The sequence below is a fragment of the Artibeus jamaicensis genome, unplaced genomic scaffold (assembly GCF_021234435.1).
Source record: "Artibeus jamaicensis isolate MK-2021 breed Jamaican fruit bat unplaced genomic scaffold, CSHL_Jam_final scaffold_286, whole genome shotgun sequence".
Taxonomy (NCBI): domain Eukaryota; kingdom Metazoa; phylum Chordata; class Mammalia; order Chiroptera; family Phyllostomidae; genus Artibeus; species Artibeus jamaicensis.
Window position 1 is genome coordinate 4,169,988 of NW_026522034.1, and position 20,329 is coordinate 4,190,316.

The following is a 20,329-nucleotide window of genomic DNA, read 5'->3' on the forward strand; positions in this document are numbered from 1 at the left end:
AGCCTGTGTGTGGCTAGGAAACTTCTGACCCTTTCTGCAAAGGGGCAGTCAGAAGAGGGGTAAAGACACTGGGGGGCTGACAAACATGGCAGACATTAGTCCATCTTGTTTGAAAAGCCAGACACTCCACGGCGCACGGGGTTCTGGGCTGAGGCTTCAAAACAGACTGTGCAGGGAAATACGAGGTCTTTCCCCTCCCCTTGCTAGTGGGTCAGCTGCAGGGGGCCTGAGTTCCCGGGCTCGTGGGCCCTGGAGGCCATGTGGCCTGAGAGCATTCTCAGCACCCCTCCCTGAGTACAATCGGCAGCAGCACTGGCACTGTGTGGGCAGGCCTGGCCAGGCAGACGGAGGTAGCAGTGAGCCAGCGGCGGAGGAAAGGAGCTGTGCGCAGCAAGTGGGACTCCAGCCTGTGTGCACAGCCTCCAAAGGACGCCTGGGGCAGAACTGCAACTGGGAATCTGCCAAGCAGCCTGGATGAATATGCTACAGCCACCTTCACTTCCCGAAGGATGGTACTTTTCAATGGGAAAGAAGGGATTCCAGGCACATTTTTTAACTGGTCTGGCCTGGCAGAGGATGACAGGGTTATTTCTCTTCAGGTGTCTTAAAAAGAACAGGGCTCTAAGGCAGAAACTTGCCATTATTCCAAAATGGTATAGCCTTTAAATCAACAACTCTTTTCCTTTTCCACCAGCTCTCTGACTCCAGAGTTTTGCCCCTAGGCAGTGAGCAGAACCCCATGAAGCCGTTCAGTAACACTGAGAAGCACACAGGCCTCCTCCAGAACTGTCTACCTGAAAGGCAGGGGCTGGAACAGTTACCCATTGGCTCCTTTTCCCCCATTGGCTGAGGTTGTTAATTTCCCTGCACTTTCAGCTCTGTGTTTGCTCAGATCAAGCAAACTTCCCTAGCACTGAACAAGACCCTGAAACATAAAGTGAACTATCTCAGGGATGTGCTTGAGGAATAGCCCACTGCTAGCACACAGTGAGCCTGAGCTTACCTCCGCACCACAGCTGCGGTGAGAAGCAAGCAGAAATGTGGTGCTGGCCTTGAAGAGATCCACTATGCTCGGTGTCACCTTCCTGCTTCAATTTAAGTGACTTTCATTTGTCGAAGACCCTCCAAGTGTGGGGATCACAGTTTTCCTCAGTTGAAACCATCCCGCTCAGTCACTCATTTATTCTGCACACATTTTGGGATACATGACGAGTGCCAGGACCTTGCTTGGCATTTGAGTTATGGAGATGAATCAGGCAAGTGTCCTTCCCTCCACGACTTCCCAGGCTGGGGGGGAGGCAGAGTCACATCTAAGTGGTGCCATGGAGGTTTGGGAAATTGGGAGCACAGAGGACGTAGTTACCTTGGAGGAGTCAGGAAGGGCTTCATTGGGGAGGTGGTGTTTGAATTGGGCCTTAAAGGAGTTCACCGAGCTGAGAAGTAGGCAAGGATTGTCTAAATCTATGGCCTGCCCATAAACAGCTTACAGGTAGTCAAGAGACCATGTGTTTAAAATCCACGTCAATCTCTTTAAGAGTTCTCCTGCCCAGCTAGCTCTCTCTGCTCCTCCACGAACCCCAGCAGGGGCTGACCTGAGAATTCGAGATTCAGCACTGGAAGAGGCTGCCTGCTGGACCTGAGCCACCAGCTCTGGGTTCCTCTGACCCCTGGGTCCTGCCTATGCGTGTGCCAACTGCCCGCCCCCACCCCCGCAACCTACCAGGCCTCCCTAGGTCTCCAGTGCCACAAGCCAAAAGGCCTCAAGCTGGAGTCCTGAGATACACGTACCTGGATTTGGATTCCGGTACCACAATGGTGAGGTCTGGGGCAAAGTGCCGCTCTTTGTGAGTCTTAGTTCCATAGGTTACAGGGTGAGGCTTGCAAGAGATAACTCAGATGAATGGAGCACCTCACAGAGGAGGAATGAGGACGAGGCAGCTGTTATTGTCAAATATTTGCAAAGGGACATTGGGAAGCGGCAACTGTTCATCTCATGGACCCTGCTCTGTGGAACTACCCAGCCCACCAGGGCACTTGCCAGGACTGTTGGGTGTGGGGCTGGAACCCAGTGATAAGCATATGGTGGTGGGAACTAGGAGGCTAGTCTGGAAAGGACCCTGTTGGTGGGGGTCTTTTCCCCAGGGCCCACGCATGGGGTAGATTTCCTGTAGTCATCAATTTCTCCTTCAAGCTACTCCCAGCCTCTTTCTGTATTAGCATGAGAATGGGATGCCAGCTGGGATTGGAGGGTCCAAAGGCATTTGTATTCCAAAGAGCTCCCTCAGCTCCCTCAGCTCCCTCTCCCTCAGCTCCCTCAGCTCCCTCAGGGTTGGTAGGCTGGGCTGGGATCCAGAGGCCTCTTCCGGGTGGACTGACAGGCAGGCAAGGGGTGAGAGGCCCCCACTGGAGGTGGGCTGCTCCCAGAAGCACTGCTCTGGGCTCTTGGCCCTTCTCTGCCCGCCCCTCCAAGGTCCCTGCCAGGCCTCTGTCTGGCTGACTCCAGGGCCCCACAAGTCCAGTCCAAGCTATTTTACCTCCCCACTCCACACCCCCAGAGTGAGCCTCAGCTGTGTGTGGGAGCGCCTTTTAGTTTGAAAAAGCATGTTCCATATAATAAGTGCTTTGATTTGTTTTGGGCGTCTTTTCATTTCTTTGACATTTTTCAATCCCATACCATTAAAAGGAGGAGTTTGAGCTTTATATGCTTATCACAAGGGAGCCTGGACTTTTTTAAAGTTGAGAAGCAGTGCCTAATGGGATTAATAATAATAACCATAATAATAGCTAACGGTTGTGAGCATTTGCCCAATGCCACGAATTATGCTAAGCAGTTTACAGACATTACCTTTATTAATCATCATAACAAACTTATGAGAAGCTGTTACAATCATCATTTTACAGATGAAGCAACTAAGGCTTAGAAAAGTAAAATGGCTTGTGTAGGATGATACAGCTAGTGAATGGCAGGATGGACCACAGCACTTGAGCAGCCCCTCTTCTCCAGCTGCCTCTCTGAGAAGGAGTAGCACTGGCAGGGGAGAGAGGCAGGGGGTGTTCAGGTACCAAGGTGCCATTCGAGGCAGAAGTTCACCCTCAGGCTCCTCCCCACCCATTTTGCTCTGGAGGTCCCCCTGCATGAGGGTGACTGACATCAGCCCCCTCCAGCCTGGTGTGTAACCATGGGGCTCAGAACCTGCAATCAGGGTCTCCACTGGGCTGAGCTCGAGGACATTTCCAAGGAAAGGGCAGAGAAATGTCCCCAGCTTGGGGCACAGCGTCCAACGTCAACCACAAGGAAGCATCCAAGATGATGGGTCTGCCGTGCAGTGATGTTCTTTACTCATCTGCCAACTTCCTCTCCATCTCCCCTGTCTCCTGCCCGGACACTCTTGACACCCCCTCTTTCTCCTCCCCTCCCCTTTTCCCTGCCCACTGAGAGGCAAGAGCATATCAGACACTACAGTGGACAGAAGAGTGCTGCAGAGCCTGGCCGTGTGGTCCCAAATCAGGTCCCCACCAGGCCCAAGACCCCCACTGACTCCCTTTGCAAAGTCTGTGCCTGGTTTCCATTAGGATTCTACCACACAAGCCAGAGCCTTCATGTCTGCTTTGTCACTTGCTCCCGCATCCGAAGAGTCCCAGGATCCCAGTGTGATCTAGGAGATCCTGACCACTGCTTCCCTACTGGGTGGGAGTACTCGGTGTGACCCCACCAGGATGTGCTACTGGGGGATTTCAGGCACCAGGTTAGTCCTGTGATATGTGTGCGTCACACAAAGGCCATGACTGCTTAAGTCCCACTGCAGACCAGGTACAAGGTCTGAGCCCAAAGACGCTGGAGGTGGAGGTGGGGGCAGGCTGGGTGCTAGGGGGAAGGGGCACTGGGAGGAGAGGCCTTGCCAGGCTTTTCACCTGCTCCTTGTTATCTAATGCTTGAGAAGGTAGTTAAGTCCTTCTCCCATCCAAGGCTGAGGCTGGCTGCACCCTGAGGCCTAGCTTGTAAGGAAGGGAAATAATAAGCACTCTAGCCCTGCCCCCAACCCCATCACACACATTCAGGAGGCCAGTCTGAAAGTCCCCCATTAGCATTCCTGAGGACGAGGAAAGGTCTCCAGGGCATCCTGGAGGCCAAAAGTGTGGGCTATGTTGACCTGTGCTCTGGGGACCCCAGGAGGAGGGTGCTGTGCCCCTAAGGCATTCTTCTAATGCAACAGAGCACAGGACGGGGACCAAGGGTGCCCTGGGAGCTCAGAACGGGGAACCTGTAGAAGGATGAGGGTGATGAAGAAGTTGCTGCAGTTCCCTCTGCCTGAGCTCTCAGTGTGAGCGGATGGGGGGTGGGGAGGGGCGGGGCAGGGAGGCACTGCGCTGAGCCCCGGGTGTGTATTATCTCACTCAGTGAAAGCCTCACCATAGTCCTCTTGAGGCAGATTCTTATTCCCTTATTCTTTTTCATAAGTACAATGCAAAGGCTGGAGAGGTTAAATCATTTGCCCCAATTACAGAGTACAGACTGGAAGGCTACTGGAAGAGTTCCTTTCGAAGGATGGGTGGATGGCAGGAAGGCCACAGTTGGGGTAGAAAGGAGGGTTGTGGCACTGGAGGATGCTGAGAAGAGTGAGTGGTCCAGGCAGGTTAAGGCTGGTGATCGGGGGAGGGGAGGTAGAAGGGAGGGTGTCAGTGGGTCCTGGAGGAGCAAAGGAGCCCCTTATTGTTCTGTTTAAGAGCAGAAGAATAACAGGAATACACCCTAGGAACAGTATTGTGGTGTGGAGGGAAGGGGCCCATGTGTAGTAGCTTCAGGAGGCTGGTCTGGCCCCAGACCTCAAAAGCCCACATTTTGAGCTCTGATTCATCAGGAAAGGAGCCCAGGGTGAGGGACTTGAGCCAGGAATAAGAGGCCTGGCCACACATTTGGCTATGCCACCTGACCTCATGAGCAGCAAACTGCCCTGACACTGGACATGGTACAATAGGAATCCGACATACCTCTCTGAACCTCAGTTTCCTCGTCCGTGAAAGAGTATAATGATGATGTCCATCACATGGAGCTAGAGAGGATTATATGATGATTGTGTCAAAACAGACCTGCTCTGGGTTGCCACAGGTTTCTTCCAGCCAGAGAAGGGTCTGGATGGGCCTCCTGCCTTTTAAGGAGGCTCTTAAATCTCAGGAATGAGTACAGTTCATGGGAGGGTTTCAGGGTAGCCTGCACCTTTCAGGGATTTAGTGAGCATCACGTCCAGAGCAGCTACTCAAGTTTCCCTAATTTTCTTGATGATGTGGAGCTGGCCCAGTCATTGCAGGGCCCCAGACCAAGTCCTCAAGCTCCGTCTGCAGGTCACAACCACCCCAAACCCCTCCCTGTACTCCCCTGATGACTGGGTGGGGGTGTGGATGGCTCAAGACAGCTTATCTCTCCTCTCCAAAACTGTATCCTTGTGCCAGTGGGTCAGACTGGCAGGCTGAAAGAGAAAATGTTTTGTGCCATAAAATCTGTTTGAAATCCCACTATTTGCTCTTGGCTCTGGGCCTGGAAAGCCCTTCTCAACCTGTCAGTCCTCTCTGGGCACTCTTATTAGTCCTGAACAGCTGCCTCTAGGAGTGATTTCATCAGATCCCCCTAACCAGCAGATCTGTGAGCGGGAGCAGGTTTGGATGGTGGGAGAGCAGAGCCGAGGGGGTTGGTCTCATGGAGCAAGGGAGGAAGCCAAGAACACCGAGCACCGACAGCCATCTAGGTTGGGGCACTTATCTCAAGAGCCAACAGTGGGTCCCCTGCCTCATAGCTTGAGTTTGGGTTGAATCTATCCCACTGCAGGATTCCCAGAAGGAAGATCCCTGGGCGCGTGACAAAACAAATACATACCTGCACACACACGCATGCATGCAGGCACATCCAGGGAACTCTTCCTGGCTACTTCTGGGCTGAGTGAGGCCCTTATACCCACTGGAGGAGAAGGGGCAACGAATGGGAGGCTGAGGCTGGTAACCCAGGCAAAGCCTCACTCTGCTATGGACTCACATTCTCTTTCTGTAAATGGGGAGATATTCTGACTTCGTGTGATCAGCCCACAGGGTCCACATCCTCTTCCAGAGCTGATGGAAATACAAGGAAAGACAGAGCCCCGAGGCCTGCCATGCAAGACCGGAGGACTGAGCTGCAGCTGCTTCCCTGGAGAAGTGTAGCTGACTCGCACAGCTGGCAGGAGGGTGGTTAGGGAAGAGCCGGATCAGATATGCTGGAAGGCTGCCCTTCTGCCTTGAGGTTAGAAAGGCCTGGCCATGGTCCAGAGGAACTGGTGAGAGGGCAGTATGGTTCTTTTTCACCCAAGCACTTTGGTTTCAAAGCCGATGCTGCCACAAGGTGTCACTAAAGGCAAAGAGAGGTCAACTGACTTGCTCAAGGCCACACAGGCCTTCTGAGGCCCAGCCCCGGGCATTTCTCACCAGACCTAGAGTGAATTGAGGTTGGAAAGAGAGCAGTAGGGGGCTCAGCAAGACTTGGGGACCTTGCTCTGCTGTAATGTCACAAGTCGTTTTACAGGCTCAGGGCTCTGAGCTTGAGGATATGCCAGATAACATCAGCAGAAAATCAGGCCTGGGCTTCTCTGCCACTGGGAGCTGACCTTGCTGGGAGAGCCGTGACCCGTCACACCATACCCAGTCCACACTGTAACTCTACTGCCCCCACTTGTCTGCACGTGTGCTCCAACTTCCAAGGAACCCACTTCATAACTGGTCAGAAGAAGAGGCCAGAGCCTGTCCTCTGGGGTTTTAAGCCTTCACTGACACAATTTTTCACTGGGTTGGCTGAGGGCTTAAGTTCTGGCATGAACACCCACCTGTAGCAGACACCGCTAGCTAGTCATCCCAAGCCCTTCCACACCTCTTTCTCCCCAGCCACCTTCCAGTCTAGAGTGGCCATGTGACCCACTCCTGTCCAATGAGATGTAAAGGAAGCACTGGGGAGTTTCAGGGTGCTTTTTAATTTTATTTTTAAAGATTTTGTTATTTTTAGAGAGAAGAGAAGGAAAGGAGAAATAGAGGGACAGAAACATCAATGTGTGAGAGATCCACTGATTGGTTGCCTCTCACGTCCCCCCACCCCACTCCCCACAACTGGGGACCTGGCCTACAACCCAGGCATGTGCCTGAACAGGGAATCGAACTGGCAATCCTTGGATTCACAGGCCAGCACTCAATGCACTGAGCCACACTAGCCAGGGCTCAGGGTGCTCTTTTTAAAAGCTGCAGAATTGGCATTCCCTGTTGCTTTTCCATATTCTTTCTGCCTAGAATATGGACAGAGATCTGGAGTTGCTGCAGCCATCTTACTATTATGAAGCAACATGCATGGAAACAAAGGCTTTTGCACTAAGAATCTTGGGGGAAAGGATGGAAGGAACCTGGGGCCAAGACAGCCTAGTGAACTTTTCACACCAGCCCTGGACTGCCCATCCTTGTTGTATGGAACCAATACCACCCTCGTAAGTGTTAGGAAACCATTTATTAGGTTATGTTTTACTTACAGCCTTGTGCATCCTTGGTTGTTATACCACCCTCCTCCATTTAGAATGCCGAGCTTGGGTAGAAAAGGATGTCTTTCCCCTGACCTTGGTATATGCCGGAGAGGTCGGGACCCTGAGCTTCCAATGCACTGTGAGCCCAGGACTCTCTAGGCTCAGTAAATGCCCTGGAAATACGCTGAGTATTAACTAACTTTACTAACTGACTGAGATCAGGATTCTCACTCACCTGCGTAACTGCATGTGTGTTTCTTACCCTCTGAACTCTCCCAGTTCCACTGACCTCCTGGGTAACTCCTACTTATTCTTTAAAACTCATCCCATTTTAAAAAAACAGAAACAAAAAAACTCAGCCCTCTTGTAAGAAATCACCGCTGTCGCCCTGGCCGTACCACTAGGATGGACTGGGCATTTTTCCTTTGTACCCCATGATACCCTGGGCCACTTTAAGCACTGCATTCGTCACCCACAGATGCAGTGCTACAGTGTACCCCGCCTCCCTCTCCAGACAAGGTGTCTTTCACCTTCCGTGCTGGTACATGTAGTAGGTATTTCAGTCATTCAATGAGCCATCGTTCATTGGCTCATTCATTTCTTTCAGAGCTTACTGAGCTCTCCTAGAGACCCTAGTGCCGTGTGGGCAGCTCTGCTGTGCCAAGCTGTCTCGGGGACTAGAACACCTCTGCATAAATAGAAGACTGCTAGTGATAGTCACCAGAAGCCTGGACTCAGGGATGAGTACTTCCAGCCACAGACCTACGTCCTTACAGCTTCACACAGCATGGAGGGGGTGAAAGCCCAGAGCCAAGATACCAAAGCAGCTTCTCATTCTGGGCATTCTGCCCAGCCCCCACTCAACCCTGATGTTCAGTGAGGAGGCAGCGTCACAGCCAAAGGGTCACAGAAGTTATGATCCAAGCTCTCCAGCCTGGGCTCTGGAGCTGGAGGGGTGGTCATGGGGGTATCTTGCAGGGTCTGCAATTATAGTCACCTCCTCCTGGACTCAGTTTTGGGAGCCGAAGATCCAGCAGGAGGCAGGGGAAGGGGCAGGGGCAGGGGACATCCCCTCAGGTAGTAACCACCTGGCCCCGAAGGCTTACTCGTGAGGGAAGCCCCTAAAACACCTTCCCTGTCCTCCTCTGGACCAAGAAACCTTTCCTCTGCATCTCCCCTGCCCTCCATTCCCTTGTTCCTTACTCTCCCTTCATAAGCATTACCCAAGTGCCAGTCAGGTGCTCAGCATTTCAAAACCAGGACCGCTCGGCCCATTGACACGGAGAAGGGCCCTAGTACAGTGTTTCCATTGGCTCTCCGGGCTGCCCCAGGCCTTGTACAGCCCCTTGGGCTGCATGTGCCAAACTTTCAGGCCTTCCCGCCCTAACCCAGTCCTCTCTCAAATTTTTATTTATGTATTATTTCTTTTGTATGTGTGTGTGTGATTTTTAAATATATTTTATTGATTATGCTTCACAGCTGTCCCATTTTTTTCTCCCCTTTATTCTTCTCCACCCTGTACCCCACCTCCCACCAGCATTCCCCCAACTTAGTTCATGTCCATGGGTCATATATATAAGTTCTTTGGCTTCTCCATTTCCCATACTATTCTTAACCTCCCCCTGTCTATTTTGTACCCACCATTTATGCTTCTTATTCCCTGTACCTCCCCCCATTCTCCCCCCTCCCCTTCCCCTCTGATAACCCTCCGTGTGATCTCCATTTCTGTGACTCTGTTTCTGTTCTAGTTGTTTGCTTAGTGTTTTCTCCTTTTTGTTTTGTGTTAGGTTCATCGTTGATAGTTGTGAGTTTGTTGTCATTTTACTGTTCACTCTCTTGCATTTTAGAAGAGCTCAGGCCCCACACCCAGTGAGCAGGTGCTGGCTCCTATCCTGGCCCTCCTGGGCTCTGAAGGAGGGAGGGGCGGACGTCAGGATGACCAAGTGCAATGTCAGGAGACCTAGTGTGTTTCAGGCCTAGATGGTTACAGCGTGGAACAAGTAAGTGAGCTCCATTACTCCACCCAATAAACCTGCCTGGCAGGAATAGTTACCGTCTTCTCAAAGGGAAGAAAATTTACCAAAACTGACACATGAAGAAACAGAAAATAGAATTCTTCCAAAGCCCTGAAAGAACTGGAATTTTAATCAAAACTTTTCTTACAGAGAAAACTCCAGGCCCAGAAGATTTTCCTGCTGATTTTTATCTAATATTTAAGAAAAATAGATAAACCTTACTATACAAAGTTTTCCTAATAATATAAAAAGGTGGAACCCTTTCAAAGTCATTTTATGAGGCCAGCATAACCTTGGTATCTCAATTCCCACATCTGCGAAGTGGGGATAACGGTAGGTAGCACCTATGTTAGAGGTAGGGATTGAGATTAAGGGAGTTGTTCGCAAGCCCTTTGCATGGTTCCTGGTACCTTGCATGTGCCCTGTGTTTCCTTGGTAATTATTTCCTTGTGGACGAGCCAGAGTTCAGGCCAAGGCCTGTGTCATATCTGCCCAAGGCTGAGCCCAGAACAGCATCCCTTAGACATAAAAAGAAAGAAGAAGAGATCTGGGGCAGTACCGTGAACAGAGCCCCTGTCCTGTGACATCCACGCAGCAAACTCTGTTTCAGTCAACCTGCTCGGAAACTCTTCAAAGTAGGTATTTTGATCACACTTTACAGAGAGGAAAGCTGAGGCCCGAGAACCTATGACCGACAGTGTAAGGTCAAAGCCAGGCCTGTCTGAAGATGAAGCTCATGATTCTCTGAGCCTTGCCAATGACGCAGGTATATTAACTAACCAAACCACAGTGAGGGTGGTGCTCTGACCTGAGCTGATCCGTCTCGGACTTAAAGGTGTCCCACTACAAAATGGGCTGAGGGGCTGCTCTCAGTGTGGAAAGATGGATGAAGTACATAGGGTCTCCTGGCAAAAACCTGTCATGTCTGTCTGGAAAGTTCCCATGAACCAGCCCACCTGGCTGTCAGACCCCCCCTCACAAACCAGGGCCACCACCTGCCCCAGCCCCATACGACACCACCTAGGGCATGGGGAGATGGCTCACCAGGCAGAATCATGCCTCCTGGGTACCGTGTCTTTACTGCATAAGTAATACATGAACAAATGATCACTGTAATAAAACCAATTCAGAAATATATTGACTAATAAGGGGATTTTCCCCGTTTTCCCTATGTCTACTCCGCCCCTGCCCCCCACTCCAGGGGCGACGCAGCTCCAACAGAGGCACAGCCCTCCTTCCAGACCTGCTTCTGTCACGTCCTCCCAGACACACACATACGTACACAAACATTTTGGTTCCAGGTGGTGTTTTACACGACTGCCAGCCAGCCTGTGGGTATTGTTCTGTGTGCTTTTTTGGCTTCACAATCTCACATGCTATTTATATCTCCTCTACTTCCCAAAGGGTTTGAGGAGGTTTACCAGAGTTCCAGATGGTGGGGTGCAGAGCAGAGAGAGAACAAGGGCCCTGGAGTGGTGCTGACCTGGACTGATAACCCAGTTCTGCCAAATGTATCTGGGTGACCTTGGGCCGGCCCCTAAACTCTCTGAGGTGTAGCTTCCTCCTTCATGAGATGGGGATAAGGGTAATAGTAGTTACTTCACAGGGTCACTATGATCCAACAAAGAGGCTGTTCAGTCATTTCAGCTCCCTGGCCTCCGTAGCACTTTGAGAACAAGGACCTAAGTGGCCAAGAGGCCAGAAGTAGTCAGTCGGTCCTTAGAGCTCAGGGCATGGAGTCCTCTCGCTACCAAAACAGGAGCGGCAGAGCAGCCAGGAGCGCGGGGGCCAGCATGGCAGACCCGGGGTTGTGGCTGCACAGCTGCCTGTCCCGTCAGGGTGTTCTGAGGGAGAGGTTGGGTCTCCTGTTCCTCTGTGTCCCATGGAGGTGGCCGCTGTGACCGCAGCTTGGCCCTCATTCCCTGAGCATGGGAGAAGCAAGCTACCCTTAACAAATCTCTGTCGATGTTCTTTAGATGATTCCGTGATCCATCCCTTCACTTCTGAAACCTGTTGGAAGGTGGGAAAACAGGACAAGGGGAGGCAGAGCTGCTGGGCCTCTGGACATTAGCCGGTCCAGCCTGGTCATTTAACATAAGGAAACTGAGCCCGGAGGTTAGAAAATAACTGGCACGCTGACTGTTCTGGTGTATAGTTAGTGCAATAAACGCTCACTATGGACAGTTGGGGCCAGATGCTTTGGTTAATTCTCACCCAGCCCTGTAGGGTTAGGTGTTCTAGTTTCCCATCTCAGAGGCCAGAAAGCTTAGGTCGATTTCTCAAGGACATGCCAGCATTGGAGCTCTGTGTGTGACCGTCCCCAACCTGCTCCCCACCTGCGCGTCTGTGTGACATGCCCCCTCTGCCTCATCCTTCTTCTCCAGGAGCGTCAGATCTCTGAGGAAGCCTCTCCTGGCCCGAAGGCTGGCCTGCTCACCGTCCCGTGTCCTGCTACTCCATCCTGACCTTTACAACCCCTGAACTCGCTGACTTGATGTTGAGTTTGTCCTCTCCCCACCTACAAGTCCTTAAGGAGGAGGGTCGGGTCTGATCCCTGTGTCCCCACACCCAGTGCAAGGCCGGGCACACAGTGAGCCAAAGTGAGTATTTCTGGAAGGAATGGAGGAAGGGATTCCAAAGCCCATTTTCTTCCCTCTGTCCCACAGCTTCTTGTGACAGAGTCAAGGTCAGGAGACAGGCCCCTGGATTTTATACCACATTTTATCTCCTTCCTCACCTCAGCACCCCTGCCCCTCCTTCCCTCTCTCTCACTCCCATATGTGAGTGCTCCCTATGGCCAAGGGCAACAGCCCCTTCCTGCCTCCTCTGCCATGCTGCCCATAGTCACTAGGAACTGCTCTGTGAACCTCACTCCCGTGAGGGTCCAGGCCTCAGTAAGGGGTCCCTCATCAGGACACTTGCCTTGCACAGGTGACAAGGCCTTGACCATAGGCCAGAGCAGGAAGGGCTTAGAAGCCCAGCTCTGCCTGGACTTTTGAAGCCACTGAGAAAGTGGCACTCCCTCCACCAGTGCCACACTCCTGCTTTCCAGGAGTTCTCGTGGTCCTCAATCCCTCTCCGAGGTGAGTAGGGGGCTGGGACACTCCCAGTGTTTGTCACTGAGAGTACTGTCATTGGGGAAGACTGTGTTTCCATGGATACAAGCCATGGGAGTTGCTGGGAGATGGGGCCGCGGTGTACACAGACACAGATCCACACAGAACTGCAAGAAAAATAGCAACAGATTTGCTGAGTCATTGGCCCCACATATTTATAGTTTCTGGCAAAGGCAGACCTGCCTATCAGAGGCTAATAATACTGCAGCAGCGTGTTAATTGCAGAGTCTCCAAGCATCCATTCAGATACCCGCGATCACTCCTTGAATAAAGAGGGGGGCCCTCACAGGGAGAGCCGGCATTTGTGAGTGTGTGTGTTTAGGAGTTGTATGCAGCCTGGCTCAGGCAGATAAAGAAAGCTAAACACCACATCAACCTGTCTGAATCCAGCCCACAGCAGTGTCACAAAGCACTCTGCAATCACCTAAGGATGTCTAGGACTCAACCTGTGTGGGAGAGGAAGCTGGTGGCTGTCTCCCAGGATAGGGGAGGGATCAGGGTGCATCCCACAGCCCGTGAAGACAGCTCTGGGCACCAGGTAGTTAAATGAAAGGGAGAAAAAGACCCCTGCCTTCTGGGAGGCAATCCTGTGGATCCTCCCACACACTCAAGATCACACACAGGTCACAATGAGGAAGCAGAGTCAAGGAAGAGAAGTGCTCAGGAGCCTGGGTTCCATCTTGAATAAACACCCAAAGGCCAAACTTGGCTTTGAAGGAGAGTCTTTGCAACTTTGCCTCTGGGAGCCAGAAAACCCATCCAGCTCTAACTCTGGCAAATCAAGCCCTTGCCTACGAGGACTTCCATCAGGACCTTGTGGTCCTACCTGCGTTGTGCTGACTTTCAGCGGTACTAGTCACATTCCCATCCATCACTTCTGCTACCTTGGGGGCTCCATAGTCACTGGGGCCACACGTTCTCAGCACCCAGCAGAGAAGGCCCTCAGTGAAGATTTGTGAATGAGAAACCAAACCCTTCACGTTCTTGGAAGGCAGTTCTCAGGTCCCCCCCCACCGTCTCTGAACTCCAAGCCAAATCCTCCCCTGGCACAGGCTCAGGGCTCCTATTGGCTGTGTCCCTCTCTGGATGTGCTGCTTCTTACACGGTGCCCCCACTGGATGCAGAGGGCAGAGATGGGGCCCCAACCAGATGCTGGCCTCACTGGTCTCCCGTCCCCACCTACCACACCCCATTCAGGTGTGCAAGGATTGCTGAGCCCAGCCTTCCTTTTGTTTCAGCTGGAACATGGCCCCTGGCCTCTGCCCCGTGGCTCAGCCTAGGAGGACAGAAGTCATACTCTCCTCCCAGAGGTCTCACAGCAGATGGGTTGGTGGCCTCCAGGGACCCACAGAGGAAAAGCAGAGCAAAGCTGTGCAGCGAGGAGGGGCAACTGGGTTCACTGTGTGAGCTAGGCCTCAATTTTTCCCATTCCAGCTCCCAAAACAGCTCAGTCATCTGTGACTGAGCTCACAGCACGGCAGGGGAGGCAGGAGAGGAGGGAGGAAAGGAGGAAGGGAGGAAAGAGAGGAACATACTTTTAGTTCTCACTTCTCTTCAAGAGCAGCTTGACTCAAGAGCTATTATTAATAGTAAATTAAATAGTGCCATTATTCTGAATAATAAAGAACTCTCCTGTTCCAAGTTCCCACTGTCCTCTCTCCAGACAAACACCCAGTGCTGCCTGAGGCGCAGCATCCAATGATGGGCACCTGTGGGACAACGCTGACGCTCCCGCCGTGCCCAGGCACAGGCTGCCAAGTGCCCCTGAGAATGAATGGGAGGAGACGAGCTTCCGGTGCCCAGGTGTCCTCCTTGATCCCACCACAGAGTCCATTCTGTGTGCAAAAAGCGGCCCTTCCACCTGCTAGCTAAGCGACCCGCGCACAATGCAAACTGATCTGTTCCCTCATCTGTGAAACAGGCATAAAAATATAAAGTATCTACTTCATTCTGTTGTTAGAGGGTGAAAGTTAATAATAATATTGTTATTGTACATATAAATTTAATATACATAAAGTGCAGTAAATGAGACACTGCTGGGATGTTCACAGGATAGAGCCTGAGACTCAAGACTGCAGGCATCAGGATCTCTGTGCTTGAACTGTTACTCATTGCACAGAGCTCCTCGCTGGACACGTGCCCAGGCTGAAGAAGGAATTCACGACTTGGTGTCTCGCTCTTCTTTGGGCCTCAGTTTCTCTACCCACCACTAGGAGACAAAGCTGTGAGGTGACGGCCATGGCCCAGACTGCTCGGACCAGCAATTTATAATATCAGTTAGGTGAACGCCTACTACATATCAGACCTTGTGCTGAGCACTTTTCAGTGGGTTGGTCATTTCGTTTAACCCCCACAACAGCTGTGGGGAGGCACTCTGTTCCACAGGTGAAGAAACTGAGGCTCAGAGAGGGTAAGTAACAAGTCCAAGATCACAAAGCTAGCAAGGGGGAGAGCTAGAATTTGAACCCAGGTCTGCCTGACTCCACAACCTGACTCCCGTGCCCTTTAGACCACATCACCTGACCTCTCAACAGATTCTTGTCTAGAAATGTGTTGTGTAAGTCAAGATGACTGGCGAGGGTGGGGGGATGCACAGAAGAGAATGGGCAGGTCTGGGCTGCCCCCACCCCAGCCATGCTTAAAGGTCAGGCAGCCCTCTATTTGCTATCAGTTTGTCCCCAAAGGTGAGAACTCTAGCTAGTTGCCTAGTGCCAGGAAAAGGCACAGATCTTAGAGGACGGGGAGAGGAGCCCCTGGGGGGAGGCTCAGTGGAAAGGCAGCGGCAGAGCTCTTGGCCAGGCCCGGATCAGGTGCCAGCAGGAAACCCGGGGTGCAGGCTCCGGGTGAGGGCAATGCAGCCCATTGGGTCCCTCTCACCGGTTCCTTCCCATCTCTCCCAGTCATCTGGTCCCCCAGGGCCCACTTGGCTTCTGCCTCCCGCATCTACAATGGCAGCAGTTTTGGGGAGGAGCACTGTCCCCTGGGACCCGACTGTGCTAAGTCTAAGTCGGTGTTTATGAGGAGGAAACAAGGCCGACTGCATTTCTAAAGAGGCTCTAGGGAGCTGCAGTTGCCTGTGGGGACATGATTGGGACCTCTCAACATTCAGCTGCTGGGGGTTGGGGTAGTGAGCTCTGGGATCAGCGGCAGTGCAGGGGCTCGGCAAGGTAGGTTTGGGAGTGTGAACACATGAGTGTGCTCATGGGTGTGTTCGGGGTATGTTCAACCTAGGCTGATGGAGCACTTTTGCTGTGGGGCAAGGCTGAGCTGGGAGGTGGGACCCAGGAGGCAAGGGATGGGGCAGGAGATAAACTGGTTGGTGCTTGGCTTCCCGGAGCTGCTGGAGACAGAGGTGCCCACAGGGTTACCTTCCACCTGGTAAGCACCAAAGCGGTAAGCTCCGGGGCTGGCACCTGCGGAGGGGCTCCTAACTCAGCCAGCGGGGTCACGGAAGCTCCCTGGAGGGACCTGTGAGTCCTTTCCGAGGAGGAAGGTGGGCAAGACATTTTAGGCTTGTGAACCACATGTGAGAGGGCCCAGAGGCACAGGGGGCCACACAGGGCTGCCACCTGCCAGGATTTCTGTGTAGCTAGAGGGGAGAAGGCGGAGATAACAAGGTGCGGTATTGGACAGGGCCAGTTGTAAGAGGCCTGGGCAATACACCTAGAAGCATGTGTTTTCTGCTGAAGGCAATCAGGAGCCACTGAAGAGAGTCATTTGACATGACTGGCCTTTCAAGATCACTCAGGGACTGGCTGACACTGCATCCAGCTGTCCAGAGCCTCGGCTCCAATCCCTGGGCATCCCAGTGAACCTCCCTGGGACTGCACCCTGCATTCGGGCCGGGGCCAAGGCAGGGTCTGTGTTAGACATGCTGTCCAACCAGGGTTCTCTGGGGCGATGGACCTCTCTCCCATAGAAATGCAACGGGGTGAAGACAGTTACATATCAGAAAATCAGTCCATATAATCAATCATATCAATTACTAGGAAGGAAAAAGTTACACAGCAACCTCAACAGACACCAAGACAAATCCTGATGAAAATACAGTAAAATAAAAAGAAGAGAACATTTCCTTGACAAAATAAAAAATATCTATGTGCAACCAACAGTCAACATCATTTTTAGCGATAAAACATGAGCAAGAGGTGTTCATAATTTAAGTTTGAGTGGAACAAGAATGCCTGCTATTAACACAATTGGTTTGCATTGTTCTGGAAGTTCTACCCAATGTGATAGTACATTAAAAATAAAAATCAAAAGAAGCACAATGTTCAGGAAGGAGGAGAAATTACTATCATTATTTGTTCATGATATGATTGCTTATCCAGAAAACTCAAGAGAATCAACTGAAAAACTACGAGAGAGGTCAGTAAGGTGGCCAGCATCAAAACAAATGCATGAGCAGTGTATTCCAGTTAGAAAACACAAAATAAAGAAATAATGTTCCTAATGTGGGTTCTTCAGTGAGCAAACGAAGTAAGGAAGGCACTCGAAGTTCAAAAACAAGCTCCAAGTACCAGCCCTGGTGAGGGAGGATAGGAAAGTGGATCCGGCAGGGGCCGGAGGCAGCAGAGGGGAACTGCAGAGGAGAGGGAGAGGAGGAAGCTGTCTTGGAGCACCTTCCAGGGCTGGAGGCAGTTAGGCTTGGTCTGGGAGCTTCCCTGTTAGCAGAAGACCCAGTCGTTTGGGCCTGGGTCCCAGGAGCCCAGACAGACAGCAAACAGTGCAGGACAATGAGACCAGGCCGTTCCCTATAGTTCAGTGAGCCTGGACTCCATCAGTGGAAGAATCTACGCCCTGGGGGCTCCAGGCTGTCCTAGGTATGGGGTAGAGGGTCTGCAGACCCTGGTGGAGAATCTTCATCCACTCCAGGGCACAGACTCCCAGAGAGTGGGATCCCAGCTAAAAGAGTGTTGCAGAACATTTGACAGGCCAATTACAGATTGCTTCTCTGGATTCATTAAAGCAGACTTCCTAAAAGAAACTGTCCATGGGAGAGGCACACCCGGCTAACCTCCACTCTGATGCCAGGGACTCACTCCCCAGCTCTCTGCCTCCGGACTCCTGGTAACTGGGCACCGTCTAGCTGGGGTGGCCTGATTCCCCCAGAGGCATCCGGCAAGACAGCAGGTGCACAGGAACTGGCTGAGTCGCTCCCAGGGCCCATTCTCAGAAAGCGAAGCGTCAAGATCTCTCTCCCATTTTCCATGGTGCGAGTATGGCAGGTTATGCATGCCTTGGTCCTCTTGCATGCTGGATGATGCCTGGGTTTTCCATCACTCTCCCTCAGAGAAACCCCACAGCTGAAGGCGTGACAGTTGCCTTTCAGAATAGCAAACTCTCTTGTCCACCTCTTCTAAAATGACAGGCTCCACTCCCAGCACTACTGCTCCTCCCCGGAAGACAGCCATGGTCACCACCCAGATAAGATGCTGCTGTTCAGAGAGAGGTTTGGTGCAAAGCAGTGGAGCTTCTGTGGTGGAATTTTAGGCCCTAAGACACTGTCTTGGGGCCATAAGGGCATTTAAGTCACTGAATTATGTGACAATCTGATTATTTAGTTCCCGAAAGCAGTAAATTAATGAGGGGCAAAGTGAGGCTTCAAGTGATCCTTCAGGTCAGTGGTGGGGAGGAGCAACAGGGCAGGACAGAGGAAACAAACCATACCTAGCATCTGATAGAGACTTAACTGAAATGTTCTGTGAAATCCACAACCAAAGTGCATTGGCATTATTTACACCTGGCTTCCACAGCCCGTGTTCTTCAGGGCTAGCCCCTGGCTGCTCCTTAGAAAACCAAGCATCATATGGCAAGCCTCCAATTCCTCACTAGAAGCTGATCTCCTCCTTGCAAACACGTTCCTCTGCTCTATTTCCTAATGACCTTGGTATTCTCATCTGCCTCGTTGCTTAGAATTGCTCCATTAATGCTTCCTTCTCTTGGGATGGGAACTGTCCTCCGAAGGTGCTCTGTAACCGTCCAGGTCTCCCTTCCCCGGGGAAGGGAGCTTTTCAGACAGGACAGGGGGTGGGCACAGGAAGAGAGAGCTCAGATTTCCTTTGTGGGCTCTGCCTTTGTGCCCAGCCCCCCCTTACTTCTGCAAGTTCATGGCTTATCTAGAAGCCTCTCTCCAAACCCAGAGTTGGGGAGGGGACTCTAGGCAAGAAGGTTGTTTGGCTTAATTCACCAAGTCCCCCTGGCTCCTTGGTCTAGTCACCATGGAAACCTTGTGAGGTCACCAATATCATTAAAACGAGAAGAAACAAATATTTCACTTTCTCCCAAAGTGAGTGCCCCCTTGGCTCCAGTGACTTCTGCCTAGGAGTGAGGAGGACAGGGAGCACTGTGAGGGGAGAGACCTAGCCCTGTCCTCAGATGGGGATTAACCCCTTGATGCGAGTGCTGGCTGCCCAGACACAAGCCATCTGCCTCTGAAATTTTCAGGAGTCCTTGCCTAGGAAAAGAGAATCTGCAGTTTTGTGCATATGTGAGCAGCCTTCATGCCATCCCTGGAGAAGTGGGAAAGAGCTCTTCCCAGGCAGTGGCACTGAATAAATGCTAGTCTAGCAAACTCGGGGAGCTGCTGTGGGGGGGAGAGAGGGACCACTGTTCTAGATCCTTCTTCCTCTCAACCAAAGGTGAGAGCAGCAATTTCCAGGGCATCAGGGGCCCTCCCCATCTTCAGAGGTGCTAAGGTTGGACCATGTGCCACCCTTCACAGCTTCATCCTCCATGCTGCCAGCAGAATGCAAATGTTCACTGCACTGGAGAGGCCCCAGTCCACCTGCTGCTCCCCTTTAAGGCCAGTAGTGGGACCAACAACTCAGCTTCTCGTACTCCTCTCCTCTGTCGTTCAGGCAACACAGCTTCTGCCCATTTCCCTCCCAGGATCCAAAAGTCTCTCTGTGCCACTTTCCAGACCTCTCCCAGTCCCATCACCACTGAATTTCTCTCCGACCAAGTGGGTCTCCTGTTCTCGAATCCTGCTGCCTCCTTTATCTCTCTTGCTCCCCACACCTAAGAGAACCTCTCCCCCTTTGGTATCTATTTAATCCTGCATGACATTCTTCATCATCACTCATGTCACCTTCGTATTTCCACAGCACCCAGCTCTGCCGTTAGGAACTTCCCCGCCACTCCACCACTACGGCCGTCAGCACCACCACCTCCACGGTGCTCACCTCACCACCAACACTACTCTCACCACCACTGAACTACTGCCCCGGCCCTTCTATCACCCAATCACCCATGCTGCCTCTCACCACCATCATCACACCTTCCCACCACTGGCAGGAGCCCACTGTCAGTGCCAGCACCACCGTCTCCACCATCAACACCACATTCACATCGCCACCACCGTTATGGTGGCCGTTGTCAGCATCATCATAAATCACCACCAATGACATCATCCCAACTGCCACCACTGTAAGTGCTGTTCTGTGGTCAACACCACCACCATCCTGTCCTTCACTGACACTGTACTCAGTGCCACCACCACTGTGACCTGTCTCACCACCATCCTAACCACATGACTGCTCACCACTATGTCACCACCTCTGTACTCAGCACCATCGTTTGGAGGGAAATGATATCTTCCTTCGCAAAATCACTCAATTGGTTAATCAATCAATCAATTTCAAATCCTCCATTGGAAGGCATGGGAGAATCCACA

General features: G+C 52.0%; 1 pseudogene; it reads right to left on the reverse strand.

Annotated features, from left to right (window-relative positions):
- The window catches only part of LOC119041302 (acyl-protein thioesterase 1-like), an 84,716-nt pseudogene extending 64,653 nt beyond the window's left edge, over positions 1-20,063 (reverse strand).
- Between the last annotated feature and the right edge of the window lie 266 nt (positions 20,064-20,329).